The 15,400-nt window shown below is 35.2% G+C and overlaps 1 long non-coding RNA gene across 1 annotated transcript; it reads left to right on the top strand.

Moving 5' to 3' along the window:
* Positions 1 to 12,514: 12,514 nt before the first annotated feature.
* On the top strand, positions 12,515 to 15,047 carry LOC106933087 (uncharacterized). Its single transcript, XR_015765409.1, has 3 exons — positions 12,515 to 12,688; positions 13,004 to 13,194; positions 13,315 to 15,047. It is a non-coding gene; the product is annotated as an uncharacterized LOC106933087 (long non-coding RNA).
* Positions 15,048 to 15,400: the final 353 nt, after the last annotated feature.

Below are 15,400 nucleotides of genomic sequence, written 5' to 3' on the forward strand. Positions count from 1 at the left end.
AATATTTTAATTACCATAAAGTAGTTTGGGTTTTGTACAAACGGGGTCGGTAAGATAACTGTTGTCCCAAACTTGCTTTTCAGCAACAGTCTGGTTATAATTACTAAATAATAACTTACCAAACAAAAAAAGGTTGATAGAAGAAGAAAACTTTACATAGTTTCATCGAGGAAAAAATTAATGCTTTACTTCAATTAAGTGCTGCACAAAATCGTAAATGGAGCCCAGACTGCTCTCTGGACGCCCCGTCCTAATTAATTTGGAGCATTTGGGTTTTAAACTTTATTTTTCTCCTGACAGGAATTTCTCCAAAGGCAAAACAGTTACATCAAAAGAAGAAATGCTGTTTCCATCAGACTATTTTCAGATGATGGTATGGATCAACATCCATGTCTGCTTTCCTCTCACCTTTCTGGTAATTCCTCTGAGTTTCATGGTATGTAAATACCAACTATTACCATCAAATAATTATTAGTAGTAAATTATGTTAGTATTCAGAAAATACAAAGAATAAAATGCTTCACTTACAGCGAATGTTACTGTTACTTGATTTTGTGATTATTTGATTAATGTAATACTTTGACCACTGGAAGGTGTTGATTTCTACATCATTATATTTTAATATACAATTCAATTAAGTTGGTACTTTATTGTTGTGTATTTTTCTCTTTTACTTTGAAGGAAATACTATTAAAAAACAATTTTTATTATTATTTTCCTTTGCATGCCACTTCTAAGTCTGAGTGCTACGTTTGATAAATGTTTTCTGATGGTTTTATACGAACATTTCAATATTTTCAGTTTGTTTAGATTCACTCAGTGTTGCTAGAGAGAGAGTGTGTGTTGGTGTGTGTGTGTTGGGGTGTGTTGGGGTGTGTGTGTTGGTGTGTGTGTGTGTTGGTGTGTGTGTGTTGGTGTGTGTGTGTGTTGGTGTGTGTGTGTGTTGGGGTGTGTGTGTGTGTTGGGGTGTGTGTGTGTGTGTGTTGGTGTGTGTGTTGGTGTGTGTGTGTTGGTGTGTGTGTTGGGGTGTGTGTGTTGGGGTGTGTGTGTATTGAGTCAAGCTGGAAGAAAATAATTGCATAAATCTATGAAATGTGTTCATCAGTTTTCAGTCGATGGTAAAAATAGAAACATATAATTTCTCTGTAAGTGAGAAAACCTTATATCTAAATATTTTATATATTCGTTTCTCCTGCTGTTCAAATCTAAATTTCAACATATAGAAATTTTACAGAATCTGATAATTTATAATTTAATAGTTAAATTCCTGCTGAGTTTAAGTTGTTACATCTTTCAGGGTGGAAACATAAAATAAGAGTTTTATTGGTTTCATGTTTTAACAATAATATGATTCTTTCTGTTTCCTGCAGGTCCGATTGGATCACATTCCTGTCTCCTACTACATAAACCTCCTCATATCCAATTTGATCCCGATCATCATTCTGGTCTATTATGGCAGATTTAGTTCTCCTTACTCCTATAATGATTACTACTATTATGATCACTTCATGCATGAAGTCTTTCTCCCCTACCTCTGCGGTGGAGTGACCAGTTCTTGCTTCAGGATGATTTTTGCAGTAGAAAGGTATCAACTCATCTTTCATTGCTAGTCTGACATCAGTCTGAAGAACATTATGTTTCTGATGTTTCTGTCTTTTTTCAGGTTTCTTTTCCTCTACAGGCCACAGATTCACTTCATGAGAAAGACGAAAGGCTTCGTAACATTCTGTGTTTGGGCCTGGATTCTTTGTATTGTTCTTTGTAGTATTTTAATATCTTTTCCTGATTTGGCTGGACTAATATCTCTCATCTTCACTGCCATCATGTTCATCATCTGTCTTGCTGTGACTCTCAAATCTCTCTGTGTCGCCTCCTCAGAGTCGGCTGAAGAAAACTGCAGAGTTGGTGGAGCCTTAGTTCTTTTGCTGGTTAATTACATTTTCTTCATTCTCCCCATGATTGGTTTTTTAATCAATACAACTATATATAATAGATATATATTTTTTACCTTGAGTCTGCACTGCCCTGTATTAGATTTCCTGTTGTTGGGTTTTATGTCCAAAGGACCTTTTATCAGGCTGCTGCTGCGTCTCTGCTGCTGCAGGAAGACGAATCCTGCAGAGAACGACAGCAGCAGATCAGATGTTGGATTATAGATCATAGATTATTATAGATTATAGATCATAGCAGAGCGCAGACACAGAAAACAAGGACAGAGGAAGGGTGTAAAAATAAAACATTCGATAGAAATATATGATGAAAAACAGTGAAACACCAAACATACCATAGCTTGATGTAGTAGATTCTGTAATTTGGTTCATTAAGATGCTGACAGCCACAAGAATCACAAAAGCCCGAAATCTGATTATATGACATGAGATATGATTAATAAAAACTGAAAAAGAAAACCCTGCCTTCAATCTGAGAATGTTTACTTCATGAGGGAAAGAGTAACAACTTAAGATATTTGTTTTTAATAAACATAACGATTACTGGTTAGACATTTATATAAGTGGAATTATTTTTCTAATATAAACTTTAGAAGAAAGTTTTAGTCAAAAATGATTTTCTTCTTCCTGGGGGAACATATGTTATCCACCAAACACAAGAGGAAGAGAGAAGTATCTCAAAGTTGGTGAACCAACCTGGATCAGTCAAAGATGAATCCATCAGCATCATGGATCCTTCAGAGGCTCAGAAAGGTTAATAAATGATGTTCAGATGTTTTTGTGTTTGTTTTGTTCTGAAGCAGAATCCAGACATCAGACATAAAATGGACTTTAAGTTCAGGAGAATTTAGTTTCAATAGAAGAAATCAACTTTATATGAGTTTTGAAGAGTCCTTTTGTAGTTTAATTGTTCAGTTTTTTATTTGATATTAATGTTTTCACTGTATTTCTTTTACTTCAGTGTAAGTTCATACAATATGCTGTTAAACATTTATGCTGTATTCTTTAGGATTTGTCTGTTTGGTTTATTTAAATTTAGATTTATTTTTCCTCATATTGTCTGTGATATTTGTTTGAAATTCACACCAACTTTGTAAACATATTCATGTGATGGAATGGTCTGTATGAAGAAAGACATAATTACATCAATGTAATTAATGTACAGAGCTTTTAGTTTCTGAACTCAAATGGCAGTTTTTGGTTTCCTGGTGGAGCAAAGCAGATAATTATCCAAGGTTAAATATGAGTTAAATATGAGTTAAATATGAGTTACTGTTAAATATGAGTTAAATATTAGTTAAATTTGCGTTAAATATGAGTTAAATATTAGTTAAATATGAGTTACTGTTGATGTTTCAAATTATTGCAAACAATTTGTGACTTTATGTGATATTATGGTTTATTGTTTCCTTTCATGCTTGAGCATCGAATTGTGTTAATAAAGATCAATACATTTTATTAAACTGTTTATTTACTCATTTTTATTTATTCATATTTTAATTCAGTTTTAGATAAAAACAAAACTAATCTCACACCACTACAAAAATAAAATCAACTTTATCATAAAACATTTTTTCTTTTGGTTAAAACAGATGAAATCAGATATTAGATATTTTTCTGCTTTATACTGCAGAGAAATCATTACATTTAAAAAGACATAAGTTTGCTTGAGATCATTTCTGGAACTTTTTTGTCTTTACATTTTATCTTTATACTTTCTCACCTCGACACACAGACGATTTGAGGTTAGAGAGAAAACCACTTCCCAGCGCAGAACGAGTCCCGGTGTGAAAGTTTGATGCAAACTCCGGGTTTTATGCAGCTTTCACACCTCGACTGTTTCTCTCCTTTTCTGTTTCAGGTTGGTATTAAATTTTGGATACAAAATATACAAGTTTAGATTGTTAAAATTAACCAGATAATGAATTAGTGAGCTTAGAATAAAATTATGAAATTTAACATCAGAAATGCTTGAGTTAGATTAAAAATGTTTTTTGTTAGAAATGTGAGAATTGAAATTCTCTGAATTTGTCCAGGTGTGGATAACCTATGAAATATAACACTGCTTTACAGCACATTTATTCTAAAAGTGTCTAAAAGTCGGATTTCCAAACCTGCAGTGCTGAGCTGGAAGGAGTCCAGAATAAAATCTCTGAATATTTTATTCAAAACATCCTGTTGATTTTAGAAAAAAACTTCTAATGAAAATGTTCGTGTCGAATGTAAAGAACTGAAGTACAGAGACGCCCACTGAACCTGAATTATTTATTTCTTAATGCAAATGATTTAAAAATAGAGAAAAGTTTGTTAAATTCATTTCTTGATATTCACTGAGAAAACGAATCTACAGCAACAAACATTCAACAGTTTCTACCAAACTACATTACAGCGATTTTCTTATCAATAAAACATTGAAAAACAAAATAAAATGTACTTATAAATTTAAATACACTACTGAGAATGTAGGAAAAAAATAATTTTATATAAAAGCTATTCTGAGCTGGTATGTTGGAAAAAGTGCTTATTAAACACAGTCGGGTTATAAACTATGCTCTAGTTGTTTCCTTGGTTGAGTTTGAGGATTATAGTTTTTGTTACACTGTGTGCATGATGTGCATTTCAAACTGTTTCATTTTATTCTCACAGGATTTCATCTCCATTGAACATCGCAGAGCAAAATATGGATTCTTCAGATTATATTTACATGATGATCTGGATTAACATCCGTCTCTGCCTCCCGTTCACGTTGATCGTTTTTGCTCTGGGTTGTGTGGTAAATAAATATGATTATTGTTTTATGTTTATGTTTGAATCCCAAACTAGCATAAAAGAGAAAGATTATTATTATCATCACCATTGTTAGTAGAGATGTAATTAATAATAGTAATAGTACTACTAGTAGTTTTCATAGTAGTGATAAAACAATGAAAAAATGTCTGAATGTGAGGAGAAACTGGATTTTCTCTTTTTTTTGTAATTATTTCAGACAGAATTTATTCAAATGTGTGGAAAATGATGGACTCTGAAGCAGCAGAGACCATTACAGAAGAGGGAAAATATTAATAGGTCAACATGAATATTTTCCCTTTTGAGGTTATTTCAAACTGTTTTAATCTCATAAAGGTTTAAAAACTTGATGCTGATCACCAGCCTCTCAGTTCATAGACTAATTTAGGGCACATTATTATTATTATTATTATTATTATTATTATATTAACGCTCCGGTTCATTCCTGCAGGTGAGGTTGGACGGTTTTCCTGTCACCTTCTACATGAACCTTCTTGTCTCCAACCTGATCCAGCTCGGCGGTTTGGTTGTTTTAATGGTGAAGATAAATGAAAATAATTTCCATCCAATCTGCTTCGTTGCCCTCGGCTGTGGAGCTTTGGCCAGTATTTGCTTCAGGACCGTCTTTGCTCTGGAACGGTAGCAGCACACCCGTCTTCTTTGTCTGTCTGATGTTTAATACGTCAGCTTTCCGTTTCTGTGCAGCAGTCTGACCGGCGTCTCTCCGTTTCAGGTATTTTCTCATCTCCTGGCCAGAGCTGCACTTCATCAGACAGACCAAAGGTTACGTGATATTCTGTGTGTTGATCTGGCTGTTTGCCATTTTTCTTTTTCCTCTTTTCATGATGTTTTCACAGTATATATTCTTTGTGCTGTTCCCCCTGATTCCCACCCCCGTGTTCATCTTCTGTGTGGCTCGGACCCCAAAATTCCTGCCTGCAGCCACTTCCCTAACCACAGGAGAAAAACGTAGAATCGTGGCAGCTTTGATGCTGTTGCTGATTGTTCACATATGCATGATCCTCCCGCTGAGTCTGTCTTATATTAATTCATATTTTGATAGATCATACGTGAAATATAACAGCTCACTGGTCTTGTTTCTCTTCAGTCCCTTCATGGATTTGATCCTGTTTGTTTTCATGTGTGAAGGTTTAGTTGACAAGCTGCTGATGTGTTTCAGCTGCCACAGCTGCAGCAGATGAAACACATCAAGAGTTACACAAGTATTATCAGTTTATATCAATGTGCTTAATTGTTTTAAACTTAGCATGAAAAGTAAGGAAATGTGTGTTTGTTGGATTTTTTTTGCTTCATAGAAATAAATCTTGTGTTGGGAAGTCTGTTTGTTTCACTTCGTCTGGGTTGAGCTGCAGAAACTCTGTGACTTCTAGGTAAAATAAGATATTCTGTCCCACCTTGATGCTGAAAAAGACCAAGTATTTGTTACTTCAACACTGGAGTCAGAAAAATGTTAAATGCATTTTGCTTTCCAAAGTGCTACAATGGGAGTTTTGATGTCAATCAAAAGTAAATGATATTTGTGTTTTAATTTTAGCTTTCCTTCACTGGCTCCCTGTTTAATCCAGGCCACAAGTTTAAATTTTTATCCTTACATACAAAGCCCTTAATATGAAAGGGTTTATGGGTCTATGCAGCTCTTCACTCTCAGAACACATTATATCTAAAAGTAGGATGAGAAGCAGATCTGTCTGGATTCTCTCATGTGAAATAAACTTTTTTTCTGCAACACATAAAGTACTCGTAGATTAATGCTTCTTTGAGTGATCAGTCAACACAACAGTCATGGTTTTGGTCTGTGAGCCAAAGGAGCCAGTGAGGAAACAGAGGGAAAACATGCAGATCTGTGCAGAAAGGCTGAGTTTGAATCCACAACTTTCTTCCTACAAAGCAAAAATATGAACTTCACAAACTTACATTAAAATAAAAATGTTAAAATAATGATGTTGTGTGAATTGTTCTTTTATATGTTCACTTGCAGCAGCTTATGTAGTTAGTTTAGTTGTTACATTTTATCATTAGCATTAATTATGTTCAGTTTTAAAAAACTGGGACAATAGATATGAATTAATATTTACAGGTTTTTCTGTCTCTAGTCCCACTGGTACGGAACCCTCTCCGTGCACTGGCAGGTTCATGTAAAAAAAACAAAATGAAGCAAACAAAACTAAAAAAAAAGAAATATATATATATATATATATATATATATATATATATATATATATATATATATATATATATATATATATATATATATATATATACAGAAATTAGCCTCATCAGTTTCCCTACGTGGTTTCATAGTTAAACGTATTTACATTTTTCTGATTCTGTTAATTTAGGAGCAATCGACAAAAAGTAAAGATATTTCATATTTTACTATTAATCAGCATCAGTTTAACACTGTACAGAAAAATCTATTCTGTACATATTCTTGACATCTCTGTCAGAATATTTTTCTCTGGATGAAAAGGCATAAAAATGTCAGGTTTCTATATGATGGCTGGTCTTAAATATTTTTAAAGAATCTAGGATTAGGACTTTAAGATAAGAAAATGTAAGAATTATTAAAATATCACATTAGACTATATTTTCAATACAAAAATGTGGGCTCTGTGAAAGGAACACTAAATATCTGTTTAAAATTACACTTTTAAAATTTAGCTTCTTTTTCATTAAATGACTATAAGATAAAAAATGAATACATGGGAAATTATTTCTGGTCCACTGTAACGTATAACCATTTAAAGCAGCTTACATTATATCATAAAGTTTAACTTTAAAGTCCAAGGAAATGTGAATAAATCTGGAGTCGTTTCCTCACAGAATCCTAAATTTAAGCTGAGAAAAGTTTAGTTCTGACATGAAGGACAAACCTGACACATTCATCTGCATTACATTTATTTATGAACACATGAACTGTAACGCCACAGGGGCCTCATAACCTGAAGATAAGTGTCTTTAATTATTTCAGTTTTCTCTTATCTTCGCTTCCTGCTGCTCATCTCACCACAGCGAAGCTCAGAGAGCAGAGAGAGAAACAGGATGAATTCATGTGGTTGGAGTCGAAACTTTCAGTCAACACATCAGCACTCTCATGTTTTAATACCTTTTAATAGATCAGAGTAAAAGACGAGGCCACTGTCACCGTGTTTTAATCACTTATGATACAGTGACCACTCAGAGTTAATAATAACACAGCTACAGTCAGACTGGTGATCCGCTGCATGTTTCAATGAAGCTGCTGCAAAGACACATCAGCTGCTTGGCCTGAAACTCAACATGAAATAAAAACACAGAACCAAGTCAACAAAACAACAAAAGAGACAAAAAGAGTCAATTAAATGCTCAGGTTTTCTCATGCTGACTGATGTTAACTGTCATATTATGAGTTTATGTTGGAAACATCAAACTGAAGTCAGTGACCAGGTCATGTGTCCAATTCAGGTTTATAATACACAATGTGTGCAGATATGACTTTCATTCTTATGAAAATGTTTTTAGAGAATCTACATTTTGTTACATGATTTTATTCTGTTGTTGTTGTTATTAAGGGTTTTGTTGGCTCGGCCTGACCAAGCCTGATACCCAGATTAAATTCTGTATAACTTAAAGTCTCTTGCTGTGATCAATCTAGAAAATATTCCATTTAAACTTCGTTTTGCTGAAGTTTCCAGTCACTCTGCTGATCTGCTGTCATTTTCAGTCCTGTTTTCAGTCCTGCAGCAACAAAGACACATTAGCAGCTTTTTCATGAAACCTTTACACATGAACACAAATAGGAGCAAGTCTATAACATAACTGTGAAGAAACAAAGTTAAATAGCCATATGAAGTTAATGATGGGTAAATTTGTGAGTTATGTTGATTGAGCATAAACCAAATGACTGTTGGGAAGATTGTCACAAAGTACTGAAGGAGAAGAGCAATTAAAACTCTGACATTCCTGCATTTTTCATCATCTGGTATGGATGTTTGTACATCCACTGTATTTAGAGTCCAGAGCAAACAGACAGTAAACACCGGGGCAGGCAGGAGGGCAAAGATCAGGTAGGATAATTCCTGACGAAATGCAAAAATAAGAGGAACAAACAGGAAACAAAACACCCAAACCAAAACACTGACGATCACAAAACCTTTAGTTTGTGTGATGCAGTTTGAGAGCGGGCAGGCCATGAAAAAAAACCTGCAACAAAATAAAGAAAAAAATTAAACCCAAAAAATAACAATGTAACCATGACGGTTAAAAGTTTCCCACTGTATCTGCACCTCTCCAGAGCGATCATCGTCCTGAAGCAAAGACTGGCCAGAGCACAGCAGGCGTAGATGATGAAGGAAGCTGAATATCCCCAAACATAAAATGAATTTGGAAGAGCGATCAGAATGGTGAGCTGAGTTAGATTAGAGAGAAGAAGGTTCATGTAGTAGGAGACGGGAAAATGATCCAGTCTCACCTGCAAACACATTTACAAAGAATATCAAACTTTAGACATACGGAGTAAACACATTCATTTCTCTGGCAAATTTCATTTTGGATCAAAAACAACAAACTTTACGTACGAGGCAGCACAAAGTGATGAGCAGGAAAGTGAAGGGAAGACAGACACGGATGTTGATCCAAATAATCACATCAAAATAACCTGAAAACTCCATTATTGTTGGTCACGGTTTGTTCTTGCAGATTTTTTACACCTGAGAAGAAAAGGAACAATAAACACATCTGAAACCTAAATGTTTTCCTTTCTCCAGCAGTAAGTAGGTCAGAGGAATGTTACTTCACCACAGGCCAAGTCTGAATCCATCGGATTGTTTTTTATCTTTCTGTCAGCATGACATAAAACACTGATGAAAAAGAATTTAATGTGATTTTGTTTCAATAATTTAAAGTATGACATTTAATTACATTTTCATCTGTTTCATTACATAAGAATTTATTGATGGATGTTTTCTAAAAACAAGTTAAACATTTGTTTTAAAAACAATCTTCCAGCAGCAAAGATGCATTAGCAGTTTGTTCATGATGGTTGATAAATACTCTACAATTATTTTGCTGTTTTATATCTTAATAAAATGTATTTGTAAAATGTGTTTTAAATTGATAAACTATTTACTTTCATTTACACTTCAGATAAGGGTTAAATATAAATAAAAAAAAACATTTAATTTCAGACAAATCTAAATTTAGAAACAGTACATTAATGTATACAAACTAAAACAAACTTGTCATTATTTATAATTATTTATAAATTTACTCACAGCTTTGCAGGATGTTTTCCAGCTCAACAGTCCATCACATGAAAGATGAGGTTTATTATGGGGTTGAAATGTGGTGAAGCTTTATTTCCTGATCGCCCACCTTCACTCTCCACCCCACCTCATCTCACACACACACACACACGCACGCACGCACGCACACACCCCCCCCCCCCCCCCCCACACACACACACACACACACACACACACACACACACACACCCCCCCCACACACACACACACACACACACACACACACACACACACACACACCCCCCCCCCACACACACACACACACACACACACACACACACCTACACACACACACACACACACACACACACACACACACCCCCACACACACACACACACATGCTCAAACCTCTCAAGTCTTCTGGTTCTGGTCTGCTTTGCATTCCCAGAACCAAACATGGAGAAGCAACATTCAGTTTTTATGTTCCTCTAATTTAGAACAAATTTTCAGAAAACTGCCAAACTGTTGGAACACTGAGTTCATTTAAATTAAGTCTAAAAATCCTCATGTTTGGCATTACCTTTGATTATAAATAACTGAAAATAAACCCGTCTCCCTGCCTGCTTGTCTTCCGCATCTCTCTTCCTGTATCCTGTTGGTTACTGTGACTGCAGGCCTTTAGAGCAGGAAAAACAGGGCAGTTTCCTCGTTTGTGCACAATGAGGCATTAAAAAACCAACATGTAAACATGTACAAATTCTGAATTCTGAATTGGTCAAATAGCATTATTTATTTAGAAAAAAATTGAAATGTGTCGACAGACATCCAGAAAGATCCTTTATAATTTCCACAAAAGATGTTTAAATTAGGCAGAGAAAAGCATAGTTCTAATAGAAAGGAAAAACGTCACAGTTTTACACCACAGACACAAACATTTCACCAAAACTGAAGATCAACATTTATTTCTGAACATATGAGGGGCTTCAATAATGTGGATATAAATGTCTTTCTTTAAATCCCCCCCCGATCCTGATGTGACGCTCAGGAGTAGCTGACCAAACGTCCCGGTCAGACAGTCGGGAAGCAGGACGTCGTTCTGTCAGACCGTCAGTTTCCGAAACCACAAAAAAAAAAAAAAAAAAAAAAAAAAGTGTAAAAGTGCACACAGGGTCTGTTCAACCCCCTGGACCGCGCACAGAGTAAGAAAACTTGTGCATGTAACCGACCCCATGTGTTGCAGGAGGGTTAAAGTTTGCTGGTTTGTTTTCTCTTATCTTCGCTTCCTGCTCACCTCACCACAGCGACGCTCTGAGAGCAGAGAGAGAAACGCTGCATGGTGCAGGATGAATTCATGAGGTTGGAGTCAAACTCTGTGAAACTATCAGTTAACACATCAGTGCTCTTGTACTTGTTTTTATACTTTTAATAAACTGCAGTTAAAACTGTGCCATCCTGTCACTTATCGTAGAGTAACGACTCATGTAGAGATAAAAACACCAAAGAGATACAATCACTCTGGTGATCTGATGCTGGGTTTCAATCCTGCAGCAGCAGAGACATGTTAGCATCTTTTCCTGAAACTCTTCCACATGAATAAGAACCAAGTCACTGGAAAAGGGTCAGTTGGATACTTTTGCTTTCTGATGGTACTGACTGATTTTAGCAGCTGGAGCGCTGAGCTGAGACATTCCTCACTAATCTTTATATTATTTGCTCATGTTGGAAGCATGAAGTCAGTGAAAGTCTCACACAGCAGTGGGGTTTTGTACACCTGAACCCAAACTGGGACCAGTTGGTGCCTGCCCGGGGTGTTGGGAGTTCTGTAGGGTCTCTTTGCTTGGTGCGGTGCGGTTCTGCTGCGGTTGGTTGGTGGACGGGTCCAGGACTGAAAACACGGATCGGTACCAGTGGGAGGAGTCGGCTCTGCTGGGTTCTGGGTTTCAGTGCCTGATCGATATATCTGCTGAAATTAAGTAAATTATTAAACAAATAAATAATCATCCTCACATAGAAGATAAAAAGTTTTTACTCCCTGTTAGCATCAGTAGGCGGAGTGAATGATCCACAACGAACCGGTTTCCTCATTGAAGACCTGCTATGAAAACCTCTGAGCGCTGTGACTGATTTAAACTGAGTTGAGCTGGAGGGCCGAGGAACAGCTGTGAGTAAAATCCTTTTCACTGAAGTTCCTGATAAAGATGTTTAGATCTTTAGAAAAATAAAATGCAGCAATAATCAGAAGAGCATCATTTTATTTCTGTGAGAGATTTTGGTGATTATTTATATGTTTGGAGCAAATAAAGGTGAATTTGATGTGAAGGGTTCAGTTTGAAACTTTGAAACTGCTTGGAAACCACGACTATTTCAAACTCATTATAAAATCATCAACACAGAGCAAAAGCATTTAAATGTTTTCCAGTTAATTTGATTGTAACATTGATTGGTCCAGGTCACTTCAGACCAGTTTATTAGCTTTGTGTTGATAAAAGAGCAGAATTTTAAAATAAAATGTTTTCACCACATCACAGGTGGAAAGTCTAAAATCAAAGTTTGCAGCAAAGGAATAAATGATGTCCTTTCCAAGAATCGGATTGGACTATCCATATGAGGATTTTGAAGTTTATCCAGAGTATCTGGATGTGATGATTTGGATCAACATTCATGTGTGTTTACCCTTCACCTTTCTGGTCATCGCTTTGTGCTGCACAGTAAGTAACATCCTAATATCATGCTCTCCTTAGCATCCCAACATTAAAATATGAACAGATGAGTGTTGGAAAACGTTTTATCTCTTTATAAAAACTTGTTTATTTCATGAGATCAATGAAAAACTTACAATCTCTTGTTGTTACAACAAATAGCAAAATAAACCACAGAGGTAGCAGCAGGTTCATCAGTCTCATTCATAGTGAGATAAATGTTAATATTTCTACATCTTTAAGACACCACAACCCGTCTCCTGGATGAATCATTGCTGGTTTTATGTGTGAAGCCACTAAGTGGGTTCTGATTGGTTCCTGCAGGTCCGTTTGGATCACATTCCAGCTACCTACTATGTGAACCTCCTCGTCTCCAACCTGATCCAGATCATCACTCTGATTGTATATATGTATGTAGGCAGATATGGTCCCTATAGACTGTCTGTAGATTTTATTTCCTACAGCTGTAGTGGGATGGCCAGTTTTTCCTTCAGGATGATCTTTGCTCTGGAAAGGTACCAACACATGTTTCAGGCTGTTTAAACTGTAATGAATCAGATATATTAATATGGAAGATGCTGTGTGTAAACGTCTTTGTACTGATGCTGAGGTCGTCCTTTCGTCTTCTCTTTCAGGTTCCTTTACATATCCAAGCCACAGTGTCATTTCATCAGACAGTGTAAAGGTTTTGTGGCTGTCAGTGTTTGTGGATGGATTTTTTCTGGTGTCCTCGTCTTTCTTTTAATCACTTTTTCTCATGATTTACTCCAGCTCTGCCTTTTGCTCCTTGCTGCCGTGGTAACCACCATCCTTGTTGCTGTAACTCTGAAGTCACTGTGTGCAGCGTCCTCGATGCCCGTCAAAGAGAAATGCAGAAACATAGGAATTTTAGTTCTGATGCTGGTTAATTACATAGTGACTATTTTTCCAACAGGCGCTTACTTTATTTATATACGTTCATATTTAAATCAATATGGATATGAATATTACAGGCGAACGGAGTCATCATTGATCACAGACATCATTTTCACATTGAGTCTTCCCTGTCCTGTGATGGACTTGATTCTGTTTGCTTTCATGTCCAAAGGGCCTTTCATGAAGCTGCTGATGCGTCTCTGCTGCTGCAGCAAGGAAACAGCTGCAGCAAATGACAGCAGCAGCTCATCAGTTTGACTGAAACACAAAAACTGAGATTTTTTTAGATGAATCAAAACAATGATGATCATTAATATGAAAAACAAAAACAAATGCATGTAAATCTGCCCTTTTTTCAGGTAAAAGAAACATTGATGCCAAAAATTCAAAGGTTGAATTGAAGTTTATTATATTTATTTATCCATAAAAATGTTTTTGTTTTATTAGCAACCAAATGTATTATATTAAATATTTCAATTATTTGATTTTGCTTCTTATAAATATTTGGCTTGATTAGTCATTCTGTGTTTTCTTTTCCATTTAACTTTTGTATTTTAAGATATTTACACTTTAAACATCATATTGTGATTTAAAAGAAAAAAATTGCTTTGCTTCTTTTAGCATTGGTGCAGAAATATCTCCTAAAGTTTCTGAAATTGTAACAATAACCTGATAAATTATAAATAACTGTTAACTAAAATTACTGTTGTGAATTATCATCAGTTTATTAAGGCAAAAAGAAATTATTTAGTGACTGGAACTTAAAAACATGTTAAGCGTTAACAATAGTTTAAAAGATGTTTTAAAGATATTATAGTTTCGTTTTATTTGCTGTAAACAAAGTGCTGTAAATTATCTTAGACTATAAGTACAATGACATTTGATGGAATTGCTGTTTTATTCGGTTTATTTATTAAATTTGTGTCTGTTCCTGTCAAATCAACTTAATTGAATTGAATTAAAAATCTAATTGTGTTTGGAAAAAATTAACGGCAACATTAAGTTTTTTCAGTCTGTGATTCATTTATTTTTTTAAATTTGATATTTTAGTCGTACATTAAGAGCAGAAAGCATCTTTCAGCTCTACTGACATTAAATGTAAATCAGTGATGTTACATTTAATTAGCTGAAGTTTATTTTCATGAAAGACTTTTAGTGTAAATGGAGATGAGTTTCAATCTGATTGAACTTCATGTGGATTCAGTTATTCAGGTTCAGTAAAATGTTTTTACCTCCATCTGAGGCGTCGCTCTGCCCACTTTTATTCTTCACATTACATTGACTGTAAAAATCTGTGAAAAAACTAATCTGCTTTTTCCATCAGGGTTTTGAACACAAATACATTCAACTCATTAACATCCATCATGTTTTAGTGACTAAGCTGCTGTTGTGTAGTTTACATAAAAAGAAGCATAATGTAAAAATAAAGACATCAATAACTTCAACTTCAAAATGTCGTCTTTGCATTTTGATGATTAACTCGACTTCCTGCCACTCACTTCACCACACCGAGGAGAGGAAGTCAGAGAGATAAACTCTCAGAACAAGACAAATTAATGTGAGCAGATTTAAAATAGTCAAAATGTGTTTCTGAGTGTCCAGACTGTCCAATCCATAATCTATAAGTCGTTGTAGGTAAAGGTTGGATTTAATTCTGTCAGTTTTTATGTGTAAAGACTCCATTAAAAAAAAACTTCTGGTGAATTTCTGCAGCTGCAGGAAGGAAAACTGGAGCAGCAGATTATGAGTGATTAATGAAATACATGATTCCAGATTATTTTTCTCATATTCACAATATAATCTGTT

This window comes from Poecilia mexicana, unplaced genomic scaffold (assembly GCF_051168715.1).
Source record: "Poecilia mexicana isolate PSO_F unplaced genomic scaffold, ASM5116871v1 scaffold_15, whole genome shotgun sequence".
Classification (NCBI taxonomy): Eukaryota; Metazoa; Chordata; class Actinopteri; order Cyprinodontiformes; family Poeciliidae; genus Poecilia; species Poecilia mexicana.